The sequence below is a fragment of the Prosopis cineraria genome, unplaced genomic scaffold, assembly GCF_029017545.1.
Source record: "Prosopis cineraria cultivar Desert tree isolate PC_DT_omini unplaced genomic scaffold, ASM2901754v1 PC998, whole genome shotgun sequence".
NCBI lineage: Eukaryota > Viridiplantae > Streptophyta > Magnoliopsida > Fabales > Fabaceae > Prosopis > Prosopis cineraria.
The window spans coordinates 1-17590 of NW_026556323.1; the positions used below are offsets into that span (position 1 = coordinate 1).

At 33.7% G+C, this 17590-nt stretch overlaps 1 long non-coding RNA gene and 1 pseudogene across 1 annotated transcript; both read right to left on the bottom strand.

Annotated features, from left to right (window-relative positions):
• Positions 1 to 5493: 5493 nt before the first annotated feature.
• LOC129299009 (polyadenylate-binding protein-interacting protein 3-like) lies at positions 5494 to 13952 on the bottom strand (annotated as a pseudogene).
• A 180-nt stretch (positions 13953 to 14132) lies between these two features.
• LOC129299010 (uncharacterized) lies at positions 14133 to 16578 on the bottom strand. Its single transcript, XR_008590468.1, has 3 exons — positions 16236 to 16578; positions 14341 to 14499; positions 14133 to 14252 (listed from the first exon to the last, which is right to left on the bottom strand). It is a non-coding gene; the product is annotated as an uncharacterized LOC129299010 (long non-coding RNA).
• Positions 16579 to 17590: the final 1012 nt, after the last annotated feature.

Below are 17590 nucleotides of genomic sequence, written 5' to 3' on the forward strand. Positions count from 1 at the left end.
TTTTCATTTATATTCAACTTTTGAGTATTATTGAATAAGAGTTTTTGAGATTTTTCAGCCGTCCCCTCCTTCTTTCCCTCTCCCTCCTCCTTCTCATTGTCTCTATCCTATTCCCCTCTCCCTTTCTTGTTTTACATCATTTGGTATTAGAGCTAGGTTCCCATCACACTTTCGTTGCCAATTTCACTTAAAAAGTACAACTTTTCATTAAAATTGGGAGGTCCACACAGGTATAACGAATTCACATTTCAACACTACTGACTAAAATGCCTTCATCACCTTTTACAAGTTTACTCTCGCTATTAGATATTAGAGGTTTGCAATTTTTTCATACTTCTACATCATTTTGAGTAACTTTTCATTTTTTTATTGATCTGAACTTTTGTATTCAAAAAAAAAGAGAGAAAAAAAGGAAAAAAAAAGAAGGGAAAAAGGATAAAAGAAAAGGAAAAGAAAGAAAATTAAAATTGTATAATGCTTAGTTACCAATATGAGCTACAGCACATACACACTAGATTATCAGTATGAATATGCTGATCTACCACAATATGCGCAACAGCGAAAGGATTTTGCTCAACGGTACACCCATAATGAATATCAACAACGGTATGTCTATCCATCACAAGATACTTATTGGCAAGATTGCTATTGGTATGATTATGAAGAGCAACCATATGAGTACACAAGCCATCAACAATAAGAGCATACTTATTGTGACAATTATGAGCATCGCTATCTCCAGTCGAAGTATGCTAATCATAAACGAAATGAGTATGAAGACCAATATCAGCATGAGTACATTAAGCAACGACAATATGAGCATCTTAATAACCATCAACATGATTATGTTTATCAATACGAGGATGGTACCCGTTGCTATTATGAATATGCTGACTTTCAGGAGGACATAGACCAAATTATAGTTAAACTGGATTGCTTTCAATAAGAATAAAATTGTTATTTTGACAAGCTTAGGAGGGATTGTGGTGAAGTTAAGAAGGCAATATATGAGATTAAGAGGATGATCGATGAATTGAGGAAACAAATGGAAGAACAAGCATTAAGTGAACCAACAATAGTAGAAGCTCCTTCCTTGCCAGTAGATTATCAAGTTGTCCACTATACACCAATACAAGTGGATCCTTCTCAAATTGTTGTTAGCAAGGATCAATCTCATCATGCTACAGCTATTCCTTATTTGCAGGTTACATCTCCCAAGTTCACTTCATTGCTTAATAGTCAAATCCAACAATACTCTGTCTATTGAAAAGGTTTTCTAGAGATTCTGCATGGTCAAACTACTCCTTTTGCCAAAGTTTGTTCTTTCGCTACCTCATTTGTTGGAAAGGATTTCTAGATCTATGCACATGGATGAGGTTTTATCCCGCCCATCCCCCCCCGACTAATTTGTGCATCAATTTTAACTCATCGAGGGATGAGTTCTTTAAGCGGGGGAGAAATGATAGAACATGGGATAATGGTTAATTAACATAATTAAGATTTATTAAAATATTAGGATTATCCATTAAGGAAATTTGAAAAAGGATTTTATTCATTAGAATCAGGAATTATTATTTATTTTATTGTTATCTTAGATATTAGTATTTTAATATTAGATTTAGATTTAAGATTTGGAATTTGAATTTAAGCTTTTATTATTTTATTATTTGTAGAGCTCTATAAATAAAGTTAGATTTTTCATTTGTATTCAACTTTTGAATATTATTGAATTGAATAAGAGTTTCTGAGACTTCCAGCCTTCCCTCTCACTCTTTCTCTCTCCCTCCTCCTTCTCTTGTCTCTATTCCCCTCTCCCTTTCCTGTTTTACATCAGTTGACTGATCAAACCATATTCAACTAAAAACATGTCAAACTAATGCATCTAAAAACAGTCAAGCAATTTCAAGGTAACTAGTCTAATAGCAATTCTCTAGTAATTGTAGCTAGGTAAATGTTGCTTGAGCATGAGCAATGAGTGTATGCCCAAGAAAAATGACTCTAAAAGAAATTAGGACGTAAGGAAATGGTGCAAAAAAAAGAAAAAATCAACAATTACACGCGCGACATTTTGAACGATTTCAAAGTAGCATTGGTTTTAGATTTACTCGAAGAAGAACTAGTTGGCATGCAAAAAGTGAATACCGGTGGTGACCCTCACGCTAGTCAGCAGTCAACACTTTCAAGTTGAAGCACAAACGGATCAACAGACTCATTAAAGAGTTTGAAGGTTATATTTTTTCCTCTTTCCCTTTGACCACTCTATTCAATTAAAGATAACAACAGTACTGAGAATTAAAAGGTTAAGAATTTTCTTGTGAATAAACCCTACTACCATAAAAAAAAGCAATCAAGCGAAAGAAGAAAAGGTAAATAATTGAATAAGAACAAGTGTAGAATGCATGGGAACAAGGAAATATAAGAAAAAGGAACGAAAGCCTGGAGTACGAAAATTCGGATCCAGTTATTAATTGAAGATGAATTCCATCATTAAGCACTTACCTTCTTGATAAAGCACCTTGCCCAAATCGGAAAACGTTTCACAAATAGGCAATACCCAGAATATTCATGAAAATAAGAAACAAAAAAACTTTTGCTCAGAACAACATAACGCACCAACCATCAGCAAACAAAAGACGAAACCATAACAAGAAATCCCACTATCTAATAAAAGCTCTAAATCCCACCTGGGTGTATATTCACTACCATATCCAGTAAGAACACAATCTTAACAAATGGGGGAGAAAAGAAATAATAAAAGAAGCTCCAAAACAGAGTTCTAGATACCTCGAAAACGAAGTAAATTAACGACGAAGAAGAAATGGGTTATGCTGAAATCCAGAACCAGTGCATGTCTCCTTCCTCCGAAGCTCACAAAGATATTCTTTTTTCCCCCCTTGTGTTTGCTTTATTGAACGTAGCGGCTTGAGTGACAAGAAATCGAAGGGGCGTCCCTACAACGAGTGAATCTGGCAGAGCATTAACACCGCCAAGAGCAACCTTTCACCAGTAACCACCCCTTCCTCCATCTTCCTACCGTCTCCGTTCTTTTTCTTCATTATCATCATTGTAGAGTACTCCCTCCGCTTTTAAACATGAGATTTTTTTAATCAAATTTTATGCATTAATAAAAATTTATTATTTAACTAATCTGATATAAAAAATATAATGACAATTTATTCTTAATAATATTATAATTAATATCATAATTATAATAAAAATATAATTAATAATTTATTTATTTTTTAAAATAAACATAAAATTATTTAATTATTTAAAAATATTATTGTCATCTTTTGTATTTAAAAATAAAATAAATTTTTAAAAACACATTTTATGTAAAAACGGAGAGAGTAAACGTTAACGGGCCAAGAATCTAGGTTTTTAACAATTAAATTAAATTACATTATCATTTCAAATAGTGAAAAGCTTTAAAATTTTTTTTTTAAAAAATCCTATTTCTTTATAGTTTGGCTGTATTCCATTGTTGTCGTTTTGTGATGAGTTCAAATTTATGTCATCTTACTTTTTATATTTACAAAAAGAAATATCTACATGTAATATGATTATAAAGACGTGAAGAAATATATCAAAAAATAATAAAGACATGGAGAAAATGTAGAATAAAAAATTAGATGAATTTTACACATGATGATTATATTTTTATATTATTTTTATTTGTTAATATATTGACATATGACAAAAAGATTCGGTTTGAAATTGTTATTCACTATTATGGTTTTATTGTAGTGAATGATAATTTATTGAATTCTTTTTTGCTCTATTGTAGCGAAAAATGTTATCAAACTTTTGACTAAAAATGTTTTCAAATTTAATAATTTGTAATTTTATTGACTAATAATTACTATAAATTTAGATAAATTAAGATAAGAAATTTTGTGAAGTATATTTAATATTTGAATTTGGATAGTTGAGATTTCTAATTAAGAGAAACCAATTCCCTTACCATTTGATCCAAGCACCTAATAATAAAATTAATGGCACTTAAATTTGAGCAGTAAAGGAAATAAGGAATCAAAACGCTCCACCAAGACACAAATCATACATTTTTACCAAAAAAAAAAAAAAAAAACACACACACACACACAAATCATATAAAAGGGAGAAAACAAACAAAAGCTTACTGGAAATATAGCATATTTTATCTAAAACTACTTCGTTGAATAATAAAATTTAAAATAATTTATTATGAAAATATTTAATATTATTTTCTTTTAGATACAACTAATTATATCAAATTTTAGAAATAAATAGGATATACTCCTTCGAAAAAGAAAAATGCATAGTAATTATGATGTCTTTCGTCGTGAAACTTCACTTATGCTCATAATAAATTATACAGCATGCATAATCATTCTGTTCTTTTTGTTGACCGTCAAAGAAATAAATATGATGCGTAATTTTATTTTATTTTTGGGTATTCAATGTGATGCATAATTTAATCGTAAACTAAAGTTCGCTGGCCAAATTTGAAAGGAAAAAAAAAAGTTCAAGTAAAATGAAAGGTCAACAGAATAACCAAAGAGGAAAAAAAAAATCCAAAGATCTAGATGTCAACAAATTCAACTTAAAAATCTTTAAAATTATAGCATTTTCAAGTATAAACATCATTATTAAATTTATGGGAGTAAGGTCATTTTTCCCTTGAAATCTTTAAAAAGATTCCAAAATCTAATTTCTTTTTTGTTAAAAACCAAAATATAAAATTTTGGTTTAAATATCTCGAATTTAAAATATGTTGTATATTTTTTTGATAGAGATTAGTGATTAGTGATCAAATAATAATTAATAAAAAAGGAATAGGATGCCAACTGCTTTAGAAACTGCAACGACTTTATTCAATTGGTTGTGGGAATGTGGTAGTCCTTTTCATTTCTCACTTTAAAACTCTTCATCTTAATCATATGTACCAAAAAACAGAGTCTTAATCATACACCTACCATGTCACACTCAGGTCACTGCAATGAGCCTGTTGCCGTTAACACACATCACAATACTAAATACTTGTCCTCCTTTATTTTTTTAACGCCATCCATGAAAGCGATTGTAGTAATTTTTATTAACGCAAATATAATATATAATAATATGAAGAAGCTTTCTAGAAAAGAGATTAGTGACAAACTGAATCCTAGTACATGATCTTATCCTTACTATAATTTACTATTTAGATATCACAATTTTATATTTCACACATAAATGCACTATCACATAAATAATGCACTCATAATCTTTCGTAAAATCCACACTTCAAGTTTAGGAATACAATATCAATACGCCCACAATAGCTTTTATATGACTAGCTTTAACATAAATCAACTCAATAATTACAAAATTTGAACTCCCTATAATAACAATTGCCTGATATCTTCATCCAGAATTACAATTTTCTTTTCAAAATTTTTTTTTTAGTAATTGAATACAACAGAACCTCGTGGGATGGTAGCTACCAGTAGACTGAATGGCAAAGCGAAACAATTGTCATCACAAGAAGACACATAACTCGTGCCAAAATTATGCAAGCAGAAAGTAAAATGTCAGCATAAAATTAAGAGAGAAAGATGTGTGTTAATACAGGTGCAATAAAATTATATTCCAGAATGAGTCAATTCGCCTGTAAAAAAACAATTTTTTTTTAAGACCTATTCATGGGAATCTCTTCCTATAATCTGAAGACTCCCCGTCGTTGAACCCATCCACTGGGAGTTTATTAATTTCAGGCAGGGCCAGACTTGCCAAGAATGCTGTCAGCCAAGATTGTTAGTAATCCAGTCCCTTGTATGGTGTTTCCTGTATTATAATTAATTGAGACAATTAGAAAGTAATGAATATAAAACATAATAATTAGTAGAAGGTCGATAATGATGGAAGATATAATTCAAATTCAGATCCCACCACCTTCACTTGAGAAAATTTTCTATTAAAAGTGATTATTAAGAAGTTTTATCTCACAATTCATCTTCAAATGCTGACAGACAGCACAGTTCAACGCATATAATAAAATTAAAGCATGCATACTGATGTCCTCTAATTGTTAGAAAGATTAAGTTTTAAAATTATTAAAAAAAAAAAAGAGTTCTGTTCTTACAGGCAGATAACCTGGCACGTACAAAACTTGCCTAGGATGACCAAGAAGCTGTCCATACTGCAAATCAACAAATAGTAAGTATTGACCCTAAAGCAGCATTATTCATTTAACAAAGCCACGGGTAAGAAACTGCAAGTGTTATCCTACCTGTGGTCCGTTTGGATGGAAATATGCTTGTGATGACACTTGTGCTACTTGTGGATTATACAGTAAAGGTTGCTGCCCAGCAAATGCATGCCCCATCTGAATAAAATACAACTTTAGTCAAGGTTGTAAGAAAGATCAAAGCGGAAAAGAGATTCAATAATTCTTAAAGAACTCCTAGGCCTTAGTTCCGAAAAACCGACCAGCCAGCAGTCCCTAGTCCCTTGAGTTTTGCAGAGGAAAGATTCAGTTAAAGGGCACTTAAAGTACTCTACTCTGTTCTTCTATCTCTGTATGGCTTTTTCATAGCCTTTCATTAAAAGAAAAGGGGAAAGAAGAAAGAAGTCTACAAACTCTTGAACAATACAACAAAACAAAAGCCTTTACCCACCAGGTGGGGTCAGCTACATGATTGCAAGACACCATTGTGCTCTATCATTTATTAAGCTTTTAGAAATATTATTAATTAAGAGATCACGTTCAACAACTTCCAAGAGTGTTCTCTTAGGCCTTCCTCTACCTCTCTTAATCGGACTCAAAGTTATATGTTCCACTCTTCTCACTGGTGCCTCCCTTGGTCTTCTTTGTACATGCCCAAACCATCTCAACCGATTTTCTACCATTTTTTCCTCAATAGGTGCCACCCTCACTTTTCACGTATGTGCTCATTTCGAATTTTATCTTTACGTGTATGTCCGCACATCCATCGTAACATTCTCATCTCTGCTACTCCAACTTTATGCTCTTGCTGTCCCGTTAGAGCCCAGCATTCACTACTATATAACATTGCCGGTCTGATAGCAGTACGATAAAACTTTCCTTTAAGTTTATTAGGCACCTTACGGTCACAAATAACTCCTTTAGCTTTTCTCCAATTAAACCACCCAGCTTGAATTCTATGTGAAATATCTCCACTGATTTCGCCATCATTTTGAATAATGGCTCCCAAATATCTAAACTTTTCCACTTGAGGTATAATTTGATCTCCCAATTTCACTTCCAAATTATTTTCGAATAGTCCTTTACCAAATTTACAATATAAATATTCCGTCTTACTTCTACTCAGACGAAAACCTTTCGACTCCAATGTCCTCCTCCATAACTCAAGTTTGCAATTAACCTCTTCTCTTGTCTCTGCTATAAGAACTATATCATCCGCGAAGAGCATACATTTCGGGATTTCCTCTTGAATATGTTCCGTCAAAACATTTAAAATCAAGTTGAACAAATAAGGACTCAGAGATGATCCCTGATGTAGTCCAATCTTTATAGGAAAATCCTTTGTTTGACCACTAGGCGTTCTTATACTAGTTTTTACCCCCTCATACATATCTTGTATGGCTTTAATATAAGCAATCCGTACTCCCTTTTTTTCCAACGCTTTTCAAAGCACTTCTCTTGGTATACGGTCATAAGCTTTTTCCAAATCAATAAAAACCATGTGTAGATCTTTATCTTTACAACGATACTTTTTCATTAATCCCCTTAGTAGATAAATCGCCTCTGTAGTTGATCTACCTGGCATAAAACCAAATTGATTCTCAAAAATACTTGTCTCCAATCTCAACCTGTGCTCAATTACTTTCTCCCACAATTTCATTGTGTGGCTCATGAGTTTAATCCCTCTATAGTTAGTACAATTCTGAATATCTCCTTTATTTTTATAAATAGGAATTAATGTACTTCTCCTCCACTCATCAGGCATTTTTTGGACCGTAAAATCACATTAAATAACTTAGTTAACCATCTCACCCCTTCTTCACCTAAACATTTCCACGCTTCGATAGATATCAGGTCCGTTAGCTCTACCATTTGCCATTTTCTTAAGAGCTTCCTTTACCTCCTTATCACGTATTTTTCGATAGAATGACAAATTTTGTTCTCCTTCACCAGTTACTAAATCCTCCAAGTTACTAGATGAATCCTCTCCATCATTGAAAAGTTTAGAAAAATAAGTCTCCCATCTATTTTTAATTTCATCATCTGTAACTAAAATTCTTCCCTCTTCATCCTTAATACACCTTACCTGTTCTAGATCTCTTGATTTTCTTTCCCTACTCTTGGCAATCTTATAAATATTTTGCTCTCCTTCCTTCGTCTCAAGGTTCTTATAAAATTCTTCAAAAGCTTTGGAACGAGCTTCACCCACAGCTCTCTTAGTTTCCTTCTTAGCCATACGGTACCTCTCCCAATTTTCCTCATTGTTACACAAATGTATGGCTTTAAAACAGTTCTTCTTATACTTGATTTTGTCCTGTACACTATTATTCCACCACAAGACTCCTTATCTCTCGGACCAAAACCTTTCGATTCTCCCAAAAACTACTTTTGCAACCTCCCGTATCTTTTTAGCCATATCCTCCCATATGATGTTAGCACTTCCCTGAGAATCCCAAATTCCTTTATCCAAAAGATTTCGCTTAAAAATATCTTGCTTCTCACCTTTTAATTGCCACCACCTAATCCTTGGTGTTACTACTTGTCACGTTTTGGATTTTACTCATAATACACACATCAAGGACTAGGACCCTATGTTGTGTCGTTACAGCATCTCCAGGGATCACCTTACAATTTTTACAAAGTTTTCTATCTGTGTTCCTAACCAAAAGAAAATCAATCTGCGACCTTGAGGCTCCACTTTTATAAGTGATGAGATGCTCATCTCTCTTCTTGAAACAAGTGTTGGCAATCTTAAAATCATACGCCAATGAGAAATCAAGAAGAATTTGCCCTTCATTGTTTAGCTCTCCAAAACCAAAACCACCATGCACCCTCGCATACTGACCAGCTTCCCTCCCGACATGCCATTAAAGTCTCCTCCAATAAAAATCTTTTCACTCTGTGGTATGTGTCGAATCAACCCCTCCAGATCCTCCCAAAATAATTCCTTAAGACTGGCTTCTGTCCCGACTTGCGGCGCATAAGCGCTAACAATATTAACAGTCTCACGTCCAATTATCATTTTTAAAGAAATAATTCTGTCTCCAATTCTACTAACTTCTACAACGTTCTTCTTCCACTCCTTATCTATAATGATGCCTACTCCATTGCGTGCACTTTTCCTGTATACCAAAGTTTGAAACCTTGAATATCCTTAGCTCCTTCTCCACGCCATTTTGTTTCTTGCAAGCAAAGGATATTGATTTTCCTTTGAATCATAACCCTACAACCTCTACAGATTTACAATTTAATGTCCCAACATTCCAAGTACCAAATCTAATTTTGCTCTTATGGACTAACTTCTTTAGCCGCGTGCGTCCAGAATGACGCGGTAGCCCTTGCTCATTTAACACTACATCCGGGCGCCGATGCAACGGCTCTAACTCACTTATCACTGTACTCGAACCATGCAGCGCGTTACTTACGGGCAACGACCTAGCATTAACATTATAACGTATATTGTCCATGTTCATGATAGATTCTACAAACTCTTGAACATTACAACAAATTAATAAGCCTTATCCTACCAGGTGGAGTCAGTTACATAAATTGCACGATGCTATTGTGCTCTATTAACAGCTAAGCCTTTGAAAATATTGTCAATCAGAACGTCTCATCCAACAACTTCTAAGAATATTTTTTTTAATCTTCCTCCACCCCTCTTTATGAGGTTCAAATTTATCTATTTCACTCTCCTCACCAAACATCCCTCAACCTTATCCCACTCTTGAACGTCAATCAATTAAAAGTCCAAAAAATAGCTTAGAATTTATAAAATATTCTAGCACAACAATAAAAACTATAGGAGCCTCTTTTAGATGGATGTACGGGAAGGCAAACACCCTGTATGGTGAAAATCCATTATAAAATTTGATATAAAATACCTCATCATGGAATACTTACTCCAAGTTCCATAGGCATGGCAGGCATGTGAGGTACAGTAGTTACATTAGTTGGATAATAGAAGGAGACATCTGACAACTGCGAGGGAGGCCTAACAGGTGATTGGGATGGAATGAAACTCTTTGCATTTGGATTGAGCTTGAATTCCTAAGGGCATCATCAAGAAAAATGGGGAGTTCGGTGATGTATCTTTAGAATTAGTTAAAAACAAAATCAATTATTGCAATTTTTCTCCATGAAAATACGATTTTGAACTTTCAGACCTTTGCATTCGGATTCAGCATCGATTTTTCTGAAGATAATGAACCAACTGAAGAACTTGGTGATAGACCAGGGACCAGAAGATGCTGCAACACCTCTCACACAATCTGTGCGAGTTGATGTAGAACCAGCAGTTATTCCAAGGGATTTTAGAGAATTTCTCTCCCCTTTACCTTTATCAGATGTTGAATCCCCGATCAAATCACCAGGCAAACCTGTCTTTTCAGGATTCTTTGATGAAATATGAGATGAAGGGCCATAAGAGGTGGCATTTGAAGACAATCCCCCAGTATCAGGGTCATCCTTCTTCAAGTTGTGATATGACTGCAAGTCTGCATAAAATTTTACTCAAATCAGAGTAACACACATTTAATGAACCACCTTAATGAAGTTTCAAGTGCAGGTGAATTCTGCCATGCCCAAAGTAATAATATGAATACAGAAGAAAGCTCCAGCACTTCCTTTAGGGAGAGAAGAGACGGTTAACATAACCCTCAAAAAAAGTGAGGAGTGATTTTAATTTCCTTCATATTATTTCAGGGGCTTTTCAAACAACTTCAACTGCAGAGAGCTGAGATAGCAAGTTCACAAACCTTCAGATTTTGACAGCTGAACATCCCCAGATTGCTGCATTAGTCAAATAAAAGAGTAATCAGATTTAGAGCGTCTGAACAAATTATCTTGTAGGGGGTATTTACATAGACATGGTAACTTCAACTCACTATCTGATTTTCTTCCTTGCTATTGTCAATGGCTCCATGCAGATCACTAAGCGAGTCCTTCTGCATCCTGAAAGTTCATTGGATATGAATTCACTATACAGTAGTCCTAATGCTATTATTTTTTGAATCAACACAGCAGTTACGCTAAGTGGTAAATGACTCCACACCACTTAAGCAACGTCCCAATTTGAACTTTGAAAATAAGAAGAGCCAAGTTGGGAGAGTTACCTCCCATTTGGGGCCTAATTTGCTTGAATTCAAAATTAGTTGGTAGCATCAGATACTAAATAATTTGTTAAAAAAGGGGGGGAACTTTTATTTTCTAGACAGCCATGCTTGAGTAAAACATTAATTTTTGCAGGGAATCAATAGAAACCTGCATTCAGCATCCAAAGTAGGGTCAGTTGTTGTAGGGAGTTCAGATGCTAACTGACTATCAAGATTGTGAGAGCCAGCACGACCTAAATCCACATCATTACTTGACTGAGATGAATGTGGTAAATCCTGCAAACCCACAAAACATAATATAATAAAATAAGAAAAGACAACAGAGAAGTTACTAGCTGAAAGAGAGGGAGGAGGGGAAACAACGAACCCATATCTCTTAGCAATACAATTATATTTTAAGTTATATTCATATGCGCAAGAAGACTCAGAACTTTTAGCACACCTTGCAAGCAGAACTAATTCATTTAAACATCATAAATAAACTCACAAGAAGAACCCCAGCAATGTGCTGCCTTCTTCAAGGCATAAAATTTACACTCATTGATGAGGGCATAAAATTTCATTCATATCACCATCTCAATATAGACAATGGGATCAGAAAGAATCAAACCTTATACTGCTAGGTCATCGGAAACTTCAATAATGTGTCAAAAACAATTTCATCCAAAAAGCACATGCCATTAGGTGAAGACCCACAAGTGTCCTTATAACTATCACTAGCATGATATCGTACTTCACAGCATGACAGAGGTATAAAGCATAGTTATTTAGCCAAACATTAACCCCTTGAATGCGAAACTGCAATCTAGTAGCTTTGCTTAGGGACAACAAAGCAAATTTAACTGTACTTGCATAAACAAAAGTTGACAAATGAATAGGATTACAGAATAATTTATTTACTAAAACGAGGAAAACATAACCAACCACATTGTGGTAGTCTTCACTTAGAACCACACTATGGTAGTCTTCACTTGGAGGCGTGGACAAAATAGTGTCTTCCAAAAGAGAAACAACAATTGATAATGATTATAATATTAGAGTTTAACAATAAAATAAATGATTGATAAGATACCGTAGAGGAGGAATTTGACAATGTTCTGACTCCATCATCATCTTCCCATCACTTGATTCAATAGACCTCATAACAACTGAAGGAACGGTACCACCAAAGGTTTCAGAATTGTGGAATCCAACAAAATATCCTCATTTTCATCATAGCTACTGTCATCAACCCCTCTATCCCTATGGACTGAAGAGAACCTAGCCTCTTCATCAATATCAAAATTCTTATGTAGAAAGAGGCCTCTTTCCTGTCGGGAATAAATCATAAACATTGTATGAGGAATTCAGCATACAATTAAGCAACAAAAAAGTACAGAAAGCCACAATATCAAAGGGGAAAAAAATATGGAAACCAGAAAAGCACCAAAGCATCACTAACCTCTGCTAGGTGAAGATCTTGCGTATCCTCGCCCTCAATCTCTCTTGCTATTCTTGAAGCTTGTTTTTCCAACTCTCTTGTCTGAGGGCCTTTTTGGAGCTTTGTGGTATAAAGTTCCTCATTGAACGTGCTTTTTACACCAAACAACGTTTGTTTGCTTCAAACTGATCCCAGCCCCTTTTAGAAATACAGATAACAATTGTCATGTAAAACAAATTAAGAATCTTTAAATAAATTATGATTAGAAAAAGAAAACAATGAAGACAACCTTGATATGGATAGAGATAGTCAAAATGTGGTAGGCTTCATTTAGATTCACGTTAAAATTTAAGGAACAGACAAAAACCCCTTATTTCCTAATTCCCCTCTTTGCTATCTCAAGAATATGCCTACAACCAATGTGTTCCGTCAACTTAAATGGTGGGGACCCACAGGAGTAATGGGCTCCGTACATTTTGCGTTTATCTCTTTCCCAAATTAACTACGTCAATATTGGAGAGAAAACGAAAGGATCCATTTTCATTTATCATGCAACCTTTATGGTCTAAGAAAGAAAAAGAAAAGCTGACATGCATACATGGGCATCAAGTCAAGATCGCAGTTTCAAGAAAAGTAATAATTCATTTATTTGTAGAAGAAAATTTTCTTATTTATGGATAAAACTTGAAAATAATAATAATAAACACCTATTCCAAGTTTCATCAAAGACATTTTCTAGTTCAGGGCATTGTGGATCATCTTCGTCAGGCACCCATGGTTGTAGTTCTCTCTCCATGTCAACATGACGTGATTGTGATATTATTGAGTCAACAATGATGTCCTGATACATTTCATGATGAGCTTCACTAGGTAGGCCGTCCCTAGTAACAGCAACGCCCTGCCATGATTGATATACATATATATATGATCAATAAAGAAGTTGACAAAGTGTCACGGCCATTTGCCTGATTCTACACTAAAACTATTCCCACACTAAAATAAATTATTGTAAACTAGACAGAATTGAAATCAAAATACACAAGGATATTTAATTTAACTGAGATAATATAGATTTCCAGTACACTGCAGATATGAAAAGCTGCGAACCTTTGCGATGACTTGTACAAATTCTTTGCCAGGTATAATTAAAGTCTTTAAAGAAGCCTTGCTGACCAATTCTATACCAGACTTCTGCCCTCGCAAAGAACCATCCTTTGTCAAGCGAGCCATCTTAAAATGATTCCTAAAGAAAGTAGAGACGATTTAAACAGTACACAATGTTCATCAGTTCTCTTACAAAAGAAACGAACAAAGGAAGAAAACTCTATTCAACAAAGCAACACAAAAAAATTTCTTCATTAGCGCAAAATAAATATAAAAAGAAAATTAACAGAGCATACCAAAATCTTTCCAGTATTTGTTGCATGGAATATTCCAGAGTATATAGATCCATTTTTAACATGCACTTCCACCTGCTGTCCAATAAGACATGATGTAACATATACTAGTCGATCATGTGAAGGACCATCACCTATATCACCAGTCACCAAACCAATAAGAAGAAATATTAGCAAAGTTAACTAAAGGGAAATAGAAAGTAATCCAGGTCAGAAGTTCACCTGTACTTGCCCGTCTGTTGGAATTTGACTTCCCAGATGAGATCTTATTCTCTGACTTGGCTGCCCCTTCTCTTTCAGATTTTCGACGGCCATATCCATTAGAGGATCTAGACTGCCCAACTTGTTGCAAATTCATCATCAACCAGCAGGCCCTCTAACCTGGAATACTAAAAAGTTCAATTCGGACTATTTCCAAAAAAGTCATTTCTGACCAGGACCTCTCAGACCCAAAAAAAAAGAAGTTTTAAAAAAAAAATAATAATGTAGCCCCCAAATAACGTTCGAAAAAATGGAGCGTCTAGTTTACTCATCAAGAAAAAAAATAGTTTGCCTCCAAATATTTCACTCAAGCTCCCAAAACAGAAAATATCAAACTAAGTAACCACGAATGCAGCAGATAATTTTTGTAACAGTCACTTTCTTTATCTGACCTGCAAACGTCTCAGTTTCTTTTGGTGCCTAGCAAATTCACAAGCTGCCATTTTTAAATTTAACAATGTGTAGAGTCCACAACAAGAAATATGATAATCACTAAATTCCTCATTAATTAAAGGATTGTTTGACTTCAAAATCAAAAATAACAAAAAAAGAAAGAAAAACGGGGGAAAAAAAAAACACAGATGAAGTGTTATTTTATTTGCAAGTTTCAGTTTCCAAAACAAAAGTATTTTGAGTGGTGCAGAATAAGTATTGATATTTTCTTGAATAAAAGCAGGGGAAATGTCTGATCAGCCTAGCATAATTTTTTGTTTGCAAAGTTCAGGGCTGTGTTTGATGCAACAGATTCTAGTCCGTGGAACTCATTGCCAAGAGGATGGGAAGACCAGCAAGTTTTAGGATCTTTTTTTTTTTTTTGGGGGGGGGGGGGGCTTTTGCATTTTAATATCGTTTGAAAATCACACCCTACTTCTAGACTTTATTCTTGCATTATAACCATGGTTAGAACTTTTCATAGCGATCAAAATCTTAATGATAGAGAAAGTTCAGAATTGGAGTCCATTCTCAGTACTATCAATTCTAGGATGTAAAGATGTATAATTAATGGAACACTTGGTTCAATTCCATGTAAAAGGATTGCCTAATCCTGATGCATTTTGCTGATTCACGTGTTTGGTTGACAAAGTAAAGTAATCCAATGTAATCCTGACTACATCATATTACAACAAATCATGTAATCCCCATTACATAACTTTAGGTAAGCTAGTTCTGCAGTTTTTGGGCCAACCAATAACCGGGGCTTTAGAAGTAAGGCAAGGTTCTATGATGCTGCTTGCAGTTATTCGTGGTTATAGTTCAAGGATAAATTTATGTAGCCGCCATTTCTTTCAGACAAAGCCATGTTCCCAACATCTTACGTGTGAAGCTAACAGTCTTTCTTAAAGGCGTCTCCTGCTAATATAGAGAGCTCTGATCAGTTAATGCTGATTTCTCTACTCCTTTTCTCCTAGCTTTGTTTTCTCTACCTGAATAATTTTCTTTCCCCCATTACTCATAAAATCTGATCATCTATCCAAACAAGATGATATTTTCAGGGACGCATGCCCGTCCCCTAGAAGTATACCACTGATTCAGAAATCAGTTAGCCGTTGAGGAGAAACTCATAAAGATTAAAAATGAAAAATAAACAATTTTTATATCTTAAACCTCCATGTCACTTAGCATTTATCAATCAAAATTATAGAACCGCCTCCATTCAGCATCTCATATAACCAACAATCGCTTAACCGAATATTCAAAATTTAAAACACTTTTTTTTTTGGCTTTGAACTCTCCTAGTTCCCCGTCCACTCAAAAAACAAACAGGATAGCGCTATTACTTATATCTAACACCAAAAAAAAAAAAAAAATTAAGAGAGCAAACCCATGTATTAATAAATGGGAAACCGATTGCGTACCTCTAGAAGCTTGATCAATAACCGAATAATTGATTCCCGCACAAGCTGAACCGAGAAGCGGAATGGAACACTTGGCGGCTAGGGATTGGAATGATACAAGGGAAGGCCTGCTCTGAAAGGAGAGTGGACGAAGAAGACGAAGAAAGCACGAATCACACAGCGATGGAGAACGGAGGAGGGAGGGGAGTCGTCCTCTCGGCGTGATCGAGATTCAGAGAGGTGGAAAGAGTGATTTTTGTCTTGAGATTTCGAAGGGGCAGCGAACAAACGAGCGCGAACACCGTGCAGCAGAAACCCCCCGAAATGAAACAAAGGGAATGATTAGGTGCAGACGGGTTCAGTCTTTACCATGGGCACGCTCTAATTCAGATTATTTTCACACCTCATTGGCTATTTGTTTCTGTTTTTGTTTTTCTTTTTCTGAGCTTTGGTGCGATGACGGAGAAGAAGTAGCCTGCGTTTTGGATAGATCGGATGAAACTAAAGATTGATTTGTTTAAAATTAAAAAATAAATTTTTTTTATGTAGTTTAAAGGTTTTATAAAAAATAAATTATTTTATAAAAATTTTATAAAAATATATTATTTTATGTTTGATTACAATAATAAAAAAATAATTTTTAATAATTTTTAAATTTTATTATATATTTTTTAATTTTTATTTTACAAAAATAATTTATTATTATATTATTTTAAAATTTTATAATCTCACATCTTTAAAGCACTTTTTTTATTTATTGTATTGAATTATTTTTAAAAATAACTTAAAGTGATATTTTAAAATAATTAAAAATTTATTTTTTTACATTCTAATCATTTTAAAAAATATAAATAAATATAATAAAAACTCATAAAATAATTTTTTAAAAAATAAGTGATTTTTTATAAAATAAGTTAAAATAAATGGGCTTTAAAATTAATTTATATTATTAATTTTAAATATAATTGATGATTATGTTTAGTAATAGCATAGGTTCATTTATTTAAAGCTTTTGAAAAAATTATCACTTTCTTAAAAATAAAGTATAGAGAAAATAACAGTTAAATTCTTAAAGGGTAAATTAATGATATTTACAGGCTAGAAAAAAAAGACAGAGAGAGAGAATTAATGATATTTCACTCTGTGGTAAAAAATTTTAAAAAGTAAGTTTTAAATATCAATTTAGAAAGTCATAAATAAAAATTTAAGTTATAATTTAAAAATTAGATTTAATATTTAAATAATTATAATTGAAATTTCTAAATTTATGATCATATAGATTGTTATTTACACTTACGTCTAAAAAAATTTGTCAAGAACCTGACTATCATTAATATAGTATTCTATAATTCCTTTATTAAAAAATATAAGGTATT